Raw genomic sequence first — 9,247 nt, 5'->3', positions numbered from 1 at the left:
TATCAACTATACTTCTTTATATATATATATATATATATATATATATATATATATATATATATACACATACACACACACACACACACACACATTCTCGGACAACCACTAACATATATATAGTATATAGTATATATTGGTGGTTGTCTGAGAATGTATATATATATACACACGTATATATGTATATATATACACATGTGTGTGTGTATATATATATATATATATATACGTGTGTATATATATATACACACACACATGTGTATATATATATATACACACATGTATATATACACGTGTGTGTGCGTATATATATATATACACACATGTATATATATACATGTATGTATATATTAGTGGTTGTCCGAGAATTTTCAATATATATTTACAACTAACCAATGTCCACTTTCAAATAACACTATACCATTTCATGAGTAATGCAGATACCTTGTAATAGAGTATTCTCAATTCCTCCCTCCACTCCTTAGAAGACTGCCATCATTAATTTCATTATACATTACAATCACCTAATATATTTTTACCATTATTTGAAAAGTTATCTATTACAATAAAAATAGGAAAAATAACAGCTTTAATTTTGTCTTCATTTACCTCTTTTGTGACAATCTTCCTTATCTTATATGGATCTGTGTTTCTGACCTATGTATTCTTCCTTCTCCCTAAAGAACTGTTAACATTTACTGGAGGATAGGTCTGGTGGTGATGAATTCCTTTAGATTCTGGTTGTCTGAAAAAGTCTTTATTTCCCTTTCACTTTAAAAATAATTTAGGTATAAAAAGAATTTTAAGTTGGTGGGTTGTTGGGGGGGTTGTTTGTTTTTAATTCTATATTTAAATATTGCAGTTTTCATTCTGTCCTTGCAGTATGGTTTCTAATAAAAAGTCTATCACAATTCTTATCCATTTCCTCTTTAAGGAATGCTATTTTTTAAATCGGGTTTAAGATTTTCTTCATATCCATTGTTTTCTGCAGTTTTTTTTTTTTTTTATTTATTTATTTTTTTATTTTTTAATATATGAAATTTACTGTCAAATTGGTTTCCATACAACACCCAGTGCTCATCCCAAAAGGTGCCCTCCTCAATATCCATCACCCACCCTGCCCTCCCTCCCACCCCCCATCAACCCTCAGTTTGTTCTCAGTTTTTAACAGTCTCTAATGCTTTGGCTCTCTCCCACTCTAACCTCTTTTTTTTTTTTTTTTTCCTTCCCCTCCCCCATGGTCTTCTGTTAAGTTTCTCAGGATCCACATAAGAGTGAAACCATATGGTATCTGTCTTTCTCTGTATGGCTTATTTCACTTAGCATCACACTCTCCAGTTCCATCCATGTTGCTACAAAAGGCCATATTTCATTTTTTCTCATTGCCACGTAGTATTCCATTGTGTATATAAACCACAATTTCTTTATCCATTCATCAGTTGATGGACATTTAGGCTCTTTCCATAATTTGGCTATTGTTGAGAGTGCCGCTATAAACATTGGGGTACAGGTGCCCCTATGCATCAGTACTCCTGTATCCCTTGGATAAATTCCTAGCAGTGCTATTGCTGGGTCATAGGGTAGGTCTATTTTTAATTTTCTGAGGAACCTCCACACTGCTTTCCAGAGCGGCTGCACCAATTTGCATTCCCACCAACAGTGCAAGAGGGTTCCCGTTTCTCCACATCCTCTCCAGCATCTATAGTCTCCTGATTTCTTCATTTTGGCCACTCTGACTGGCGTGAGGTGGTATCTGAGTGTGGTTTTGATTTGTATTTCCCTGATAAGGAGCAACGTTGAACATCTTTTCATGTGCCTGTTGGCCATCCGGATGTCTTCTTTAGAGAAGTGTCTATTCATGTTTTCTGCCCATTTCTTCACTGGCTTATTTGTTTTTCGGGTGTGGAGTTTGATGAGCTCTTTATAGATTTTGGATACTAGCCCTTTGTCCGATGTGTCATTTGCAAATATCTTTTCCCATTCCGTTGGTTGCCTTTTAGTTTTGTTGGTTGTTTCCTTTGCTGTGCAGAAGCTTTTTATCTTCATAAGGTCCCAGTAATTCACTTTTGCTTTTAATTCCCTTGCCTTTGGGGATGTGCCGAGTAAGAGATTGCTACGGCTGAGGTCAGAGAGGTCTTTTCCTGCTTTCTCCTCTAAGGTTTTGATGGTTTCCTGTCTCACATTCAGGTCCTTTATCCATTTTGAGTTTATTTTTGTGAATGGTGTGAGAAAGTGGTCTAGTTTCAACCTTCTGCATGTTGCTGTCCAGTTCTGCCAGCACCATTTGTTAAAGAGACTGTCTTTTTTCCATTGGATGTTCTTTCCTGCTTTGTCAAAGATGAGTTGGCCATACGTTTGTGGGTCTAGTTCTGGGGTTTCTATTCTATTCCATTGGTCTATGTGTCTGTTTTTATGCCAATACCATGCTGTCTTGATGATGACAGCTTTGTAGTAGAGGCTAAAGTCTGGGATTGTGATGCCTCCTGCTTTGGTCTTCTTCTTCAAAATTACTTTGGCTATTCGGGGCCTTTTGTGGTTCCATATGAATTTTAGGATTGCTTGTTCTAGTTTCGAGAAGAATGCTGGTGCAATTTTGATTGGGATTGCATTGAATGTGTAGATAGCTTTGGGTAGTATTGACATTTTGACAATATTTATTCTTCCAATCCATGAGCAGGGAATGTCTTTCCATTTCTTTATATCTTCTTCAATTACCTGCATAAGCTTTCTATAGTTTTCAGCATACAGATCTTTTACATCTTTGGTTAGATTTATTCCTAGGTATTTGATGCTTCTTGGTGCAATTGTGAATGGGATCAGTTTCTTCATTTGTCTTTCTGTTGCTTCATTGTTAGTGTATAAGAATGCAACTGATTTCTGCACATTGATTTTGTATCCTGCAACTTTGCTGAATTCATGTATCAGTTCTAGCAGACTTTTGGTGGAGTCTATCGGATTTTCCATGTATAATATCATGTCATCTGCAAAAAGCGAAAGCTTGACTTCATCTTTGCCAATTTTGATGCCTTTGATTTCCTTTTGTTGTCTGATTGCTGATGCTAGAACTTCCAGCACTATATTAAACAGCAGCGGTGACAGTGGGCATCCCTGTCGTGTTCCTGATCTCAGGGAAAAAGCTCTCAGTTTTTCCCCGTTGAGGATGATGTTAGCTGTGGGCTTTTCATAAATGGCCTTTATGATCTTTAAGTATGTTCCTTCTATCCCGACTTTCTCAAGGGTTTTTATTAAGAAAGGGTGCTGGATTTTGTCAAAGGCCTTTTCTGCATCGATTGACAGGATCATATGGTTCTTCTCTTTTTTTTTGTTAATGTGATGTATCACGTTGATCGATTTGCGAATGTTGAACCAGCCCTGCATCCCAGGAATGAATCCCACTTGATCATGGTGAATAATTCTTTTTATATGCTGTTGAATTCGATTTCCTAGTATCCTATTAAGAATTTTTGCATCCATATTCATCAGGGATATTGGCCTGTAGTTCTCTTTTTTTACTGGGTCTCTGTCTGGTTTAGGAATCAAAGTAATACTGGCTTCATAGAATGAGTCTGGAAGTTTTCCTTCCCTTTCTATTTCTTGGAATAGCTTGAGAAGGATCGGTATTATCTCTGCTTTAAATGTCTGGTAGAACTCCCCTGGGAAGCCATCTGGTCCTGGACTCTTATTTGTTGGGAGATTTTTGATAACCGATTCAATTTCTTCGCTGGTTATGGGTCTGTTCAAGCTTTCTATTTCCTCCTGATTGAGTTTTGGAAGAGTGTGGGTGTTTAGAAATTTGTCCATTTCTTCCAGGTTGTCCAATTTGCTGGCATATAATTTTTCATAGTATTCCCTGATAATTGTTTGTATCTCTGAGGGATTGGTTGTAATCATTCCATTTTCATTCATGATTTTATCTATTTGGGTCATCTCCCTTTTCTTTTTGAGAAGCCTGGCTAGAGGTTTGTCAATTTTGTTTATTTTTTCAAAAAACCAACTCTTGGTTTCGTTGATCTGCTCTACAGTTTTTTTAGATTCTATATTGTTTATTTCTGCTCTGATCTTTATGATTTCTCTTCTTCTGCTGGGTTTAGGCTGCCTTTGCTGTTCTGCTTCTATTTCCTTTAGGTGTGCTGTTAGATTTTGTATTTGGGATTTTTCTTGTTTCTTGAGATAGGCCTGGATTGCAATGTATTTTCCTCTCAGGACTGCCTTCGCTGCATCCCAAAGCGTTTGGATTGTTGTATTTTCATTTTCGTTTGTTTCCAAATATGTTTTAATTTCTTCTCTAATTGCCTGGTTGACCCACTCATTCGTTAGTAGGGTGTTCTTTAACCTCCATGCTTTTGGAGGTTTTCCAGACTTTTTCCTGTGGTTGATTTCAAGCTTCATAGCATTGTGGTCTGAAAGTATGCATGGTATAATTTCAATTCTTGTATACTTATGAAGGGCTGTTTTGTGACCCAGTATATGATCTATCTTGGAGAATGTTCCATGTGCACTCGAGAAGAAAGTATATTCTGTTGCTTTGGGATGCAGAGTTCTAAATATATCTGTCAAGTCCATCTGATCCAATGTATCATTCAGGGCCCTTGTTTCTTTATTGACTGTGTGTCTAGATGATCTATCCATTTCTGTAAGTGGGGTGTTAAAGTCCCCTGCAATGACCACATTCTTATCAATAAGGTTGCTTATGTTTATGAGTAATTGTTTTATATATCTGGGGGCTCGGGTATTTGGCGCATAGACATTTATAATAGTTAGCTCTTCCTGGTGGATAGACCCTGTGATTATTATATAATGCCCTTCTTCATCTCTTGTTACAGCCTTTAATTTAAAGTCTAGTTTGTCTGATATAAGTATGGCTACTCCAGCTTTCTTTTGGCTTCCAGGAGCATGATAAATAGTTCTCCATCCCCTCACTCTCAATCGGAAGGTGTCCTCAGATCTAAAATGAGTCTCTTGTAGACAGCAAATAGATGGGTCTTGTTTTTTTATCCATTCTGATACCCTATGTCTTTTGGTTGGCGCATTTAATCCATTTACATTCAGTGTTATTATAGAAAGATATGGGTTTAGAGTCATTGTGATGTCTGTATGTTTTATGCTTGTAGTGATGTCTCTGGTACTTTGTCTCACAGGATCCCCCTTAGGATCTCTTGTAGGGCTGGTTTCGTGGTGACAAATTCCTTCAGTTTTTGTTTGTTTGGGAAGACCTTTACCTCTCCTTCTATTCTAAATGACAGACTTGCTGGATAAAGGATTCTCGGCTGCATATTTTTTCTGTTTAGCACACTGTAGATATCGTGCCAAGCCTTTCTGGCCTGCCAAGTTTCAAAGGAGAGATCAGTCACGAGTCTTATAGGTCTCCCTTTATATGTGAGGGCACGTTTATCCCTTGCTGCTTTCAGAATTTTCTCTTTATCCTTGTATTTTGCCAGTTTCACTATGATATGTCGTGCAGAAGATCGATTCAAGTTACGTCTGAAGGGAGTTCTCTGTGCCTCTTGGATTTCAATGCCTTTTTCCTTCCCCAGTTCAGGGAAGTTCTCAGCTATAATTTGTTCAAGTACCCCTTCAGCACCCTTCCCTCTCTCTTCCTCCTCTGGGATACCAATTATGCGTATATTATTTTTTTTTAGTGTATCACTTAGTTCTCTAATTTTCCCCTCATACTCCTGGATTTTTTTATCTCTCTTTCTTTCAGCTTCCTCTTTCTCCATAACTTTATCTTCTAGTTCACCTATTCTCTCCTCTGCCTCTTCAAGCCGAGCCATCGTGGATTCCATTTTGTTTTGCAATTCGTTTAAAGCGTTTTTCAACTCCTCGTGACTGTTCCTTAGTCCCTCGATCTTTGTGGCAAGAGATTCTCTGCTGTCCTGTATACTGTTTTCAAGCCCAGCGATTAATTTTATGACTATTATTCTAAATTCACTTTCTGTTATATTATTTAAATCCTTTTTGATCAGTTCATTAGCTGTTGTTATTTCCTGGAGATTCTTCTGAGGGGAATTCTTCCGTTTGGTCATTTTGGAGAGTCCCTGGCGTGGTGAGGACCTGCAGTGCACTTCCCCTGTGCTGTGGTGTATAACTGGAGTTAGTGGGCGGGGCCGCAGTCCGACCCGATGTCTGCCCCCAGCCCACTGCTGGGGCCACAGTCAGACTGGTGTGTGCCTTCTCTTCTCCTCTCCTAGGGGCGGGATTCACTGTGGGGTGGCGTGTCCCGTCTGGGCTACTTGCACACTGCCAGGCTTGTGTTGCTGGGGATCTGGCGTATTAGCTGGGGTGGGTAGGCAAGGTGCACGGGGGCTGGAGGGGCAGGCTTAGCTCGCTTCTCCTTAGGTGATCCACTTCAGGAGGAGCCCTGTGGCAGCGGGAGGGAGTCAGATCTGCTGCCGGAGGTTTGGCTCCGCAGAAGCACAGAGTTGGGTGTTTGTGCGGAGCGAGCAAGTTCCCTGGCAGGAACTGGTTCCCTTTGGGATTTTGGCTGGGGGATGGGCGGGGGAGATGGCGCTGGCGCCTTTGTTCCCCGCCAAGCTGAGCTCTGCCGTCCGGGGGCTCAGCAGCTCTCCCTCCCTTTGTCCTCCAGCCTTCCCGCTTTCCGAGCAGAGTTGTTAACTTATGACCTCCCAGACGCTAAGTCGCGCTTGCTGTCGGAACACAGTCTGTCCGGCCCCTCCGCTTTTGCCAGCCAGACTCGGGGGCTCTGCTTGGCCGGCGAGCCGACCCTCCGCCCCGGCTCCCTCCCGCCAGTCCGTGGAGCGCGCACCGCCTCGCCGCCCTTCCTACCCTCTTCCGTGGGCCTCTAGTCTGCGCTTGACTCCGGAGACTCCCTTCTGCTAATCCTCTGGCGGTTTTCTGGGTTCTTTAGGCAGGTGTAGGTGGAATCTAAGTGATCGGCAGGACGCGCTGTGAGCCCCGCGTCCTCCTACGCCGCCATCTTCCGGAACCCCCCCTGTTTTCTGCAGTTTGAATATGAAGTGTGTCTATGTATATTTCTTTGGATATCTATCCTGCTTAGTGTTCTTTGAGCTTCTTGAATCTACAGTTTGAATCTGCCATTCATTTTGGAATGTTCTCTGACATCATTATTCAAATATTTCTTCAGCAACATTTTGTCTTTCTTCTCCTTTTTATATGCCAATTATGTATGCTATATCTTGAGAAATTATTTCATGGTTCTTGAATACACTCTTCTGCTTTACATTCTCTTTTCTTGTTGCATTTCAGATGGGGTGTTTGTATGGACATATTTTCAAGCTCATTGATTCTTACCATGGCCATTTCAAGTCTGCTGATAAGCCCATCAAAGACATTTTTTTTATTTGTGTGAAAGCATTTTTGGTTTATTGTGTTTCATTTTAGTTCCTTTTTGGAGTTACCATCTCTTTACTTATAGTAGCCATCTGCCCTGCTTGCTGTCTACTTTTACTGATAGCAATTCTACCATATTAAGTGATAGTGATTTTAATTTTCCTATCGGGTGATACAATCTCTGTGTCATAGCTGAGTCTGGTTTGCTACTTGTTTTGTCTTCTCAAACTGTATTTTTTCTTACCTTTTTAACATGCCTTATAACTATTGTTGAAAACTGGACATATGAATTAAGAAAGAGTAACCAAAATGATTTTGATGTGAGATTCATGTTAATCTGGCAAGAAGTTGGGCCATGTTTAATATTTGCTATAGTAATAGCTGTTAAGTTTCAGATTTCTCTAGTGTCCTTTTTTTTTTTTTTGTCTCCCTTGATATTTTTGGGTATTTCTAAAAACTCCTTAAATACAGCCTGTGCCTGTGGCTCTTTTAGCCACAATTATATATTGAATTATAATTCAATGTTATTATTCTGGAGCCTTGTTGATGTGATGGTAAATTGTAGGTAATGGGTAACAATTTGTAATCTTATTATTAAATCTCAGTGTTTTAGTAGAACTTTGTTCCTGGCTTGATCTTCCAAATGTTTCCTAGCTTTCCGCTTCCTCTTGCCTTATTTGAAACAGTTTGGCTAAGTAAACCTGCAGTTGTAAAACTGTCCTCCCTCCAGGTGGGATAAGGCTCCAATAAAATCTTTTTCCCAGCAGGGTAGGCCTTTGTTTGGTAGAATTACCTAGATGTATTTCAAAATGGTTACATTTCTCTGCCATGTCAGGAATATAAGATCTTTCTTGTCTCTTCACTATTAAAATTTAGTGGGTTCCTGAGGGTGAAACCCACAAAATTATGGAGGCCCATCTAATACTGTAGCTGCCAGCAGTCTCCCCATCTCATGCTAATCAACCCTCAGCCTTCAGCAATTCACCAAAGTTACCATTTAAGTTGTCCTACCAGTTGTTGACTCCAGTAGCTTCTGCTCTAGGTAAGCGTATCTCTGATGTAATTCTCTAGATCTGGCAATCTCTCCAGAATTTGGAGTGGTAATTTGCCATGGGAATCACAAATTCCTGATGAGTCAAAGAAAGTCACTGAATTTCAAGTTATTCAACTTATTTTCTTGGTGTAAGTTCAGGAGTGATAATATCCAAGTTCTTGTCAGGTTGTGATAAGACATGAAGCCGTAGATGAGTTTTTTAGTAAAAAATAAATCAATGTTTTATTTTTCAATTATTTTTTTATATTTTAGTATTAAATGCTTTACAGATTTTCATGTCATCTTGTGCAGGGGCTATGCTAATCTTCTCTATGTTGTTTCAACTTTAGTATATGGGTTGCTGAAGCGAGCACTTGCTTTTTATTTTATATAACTATGCTGTTTGGGTGATCTGAGTTTAATGAGCCATTTGTAGTTGACTTTTTTTATTTTTTAATGTTTATTTATTTTTTTGAGAGAGACAGTGTGAGCAGGAAAGGGGCAGAGAGAGAGGGAGACACAGAATCCAAAGCAGGCTCCAGGCTCCAAGCTGTCAGCACAGAGCCTGACTCAGGTCTTGAACTCATGAACTGAGAGATCATGACCTGAGCTGAAGTCACATGCTACACTGACTGAGCCACCCAGGCACCCCACTTACACTTGGCTTTATTTGATGAATGGATGAGGGGTCAGAGGAGGAATTTTCTGTGTTGCAAAAGTAGAGAAAAGAAGAAGGGAGGCTCATCAGATGAACAATTGGCTAAGATAGACTGAGGGGCTGATGGACTTATTTTTCGAAGGAGAAACACTGAGGATGCAACTGGACATGCTCAGATTCAAAACCAAAGATGTGTAAAAAAGAGAAAATGAGGGGGTGATCTCCCTAGTTCTTTCAGTCCTGTAGAG

The 9,247-nt window shown here is 39.7% G+C and overlaps 1 non-coding gene across 1 annotated transcript; it reads right to left on the bottom strand.

Moving 5' to 3' along the window:
• Positions 1-8,609: 8,609 nt before the first annotated feature.
• LOC128776651 (U6 spliceosomal RNA) lies at positions 8,610-8,715 on the bottom strand. Its single transcript, XR_008421825.1, has one exon. It is a non-coding gene; the product is annotated as a U6 spliceosomal RNA (small nuclear RNA).
• Positions 8,716-9,247: the final 532 nt, after the last annotated feature.

This window comes from Panthera pardus, unplaced genomic scaffold (assembly GCF_024362965.1).
Source record: "Panthera pardus isolate Hobbes unplaced genomic scaffold, ASM2436296v1 HiC_scaffold_1, whole genome shotgun sequence".
NCBI lineage: Eukaryota > Metazoa > Chordata > Mammalia > Carnivora > Felidae > Panthera > Panthera pardus.
This window is presented reverse-complemented; position numbering and strand designations above follow the sequence as displayed.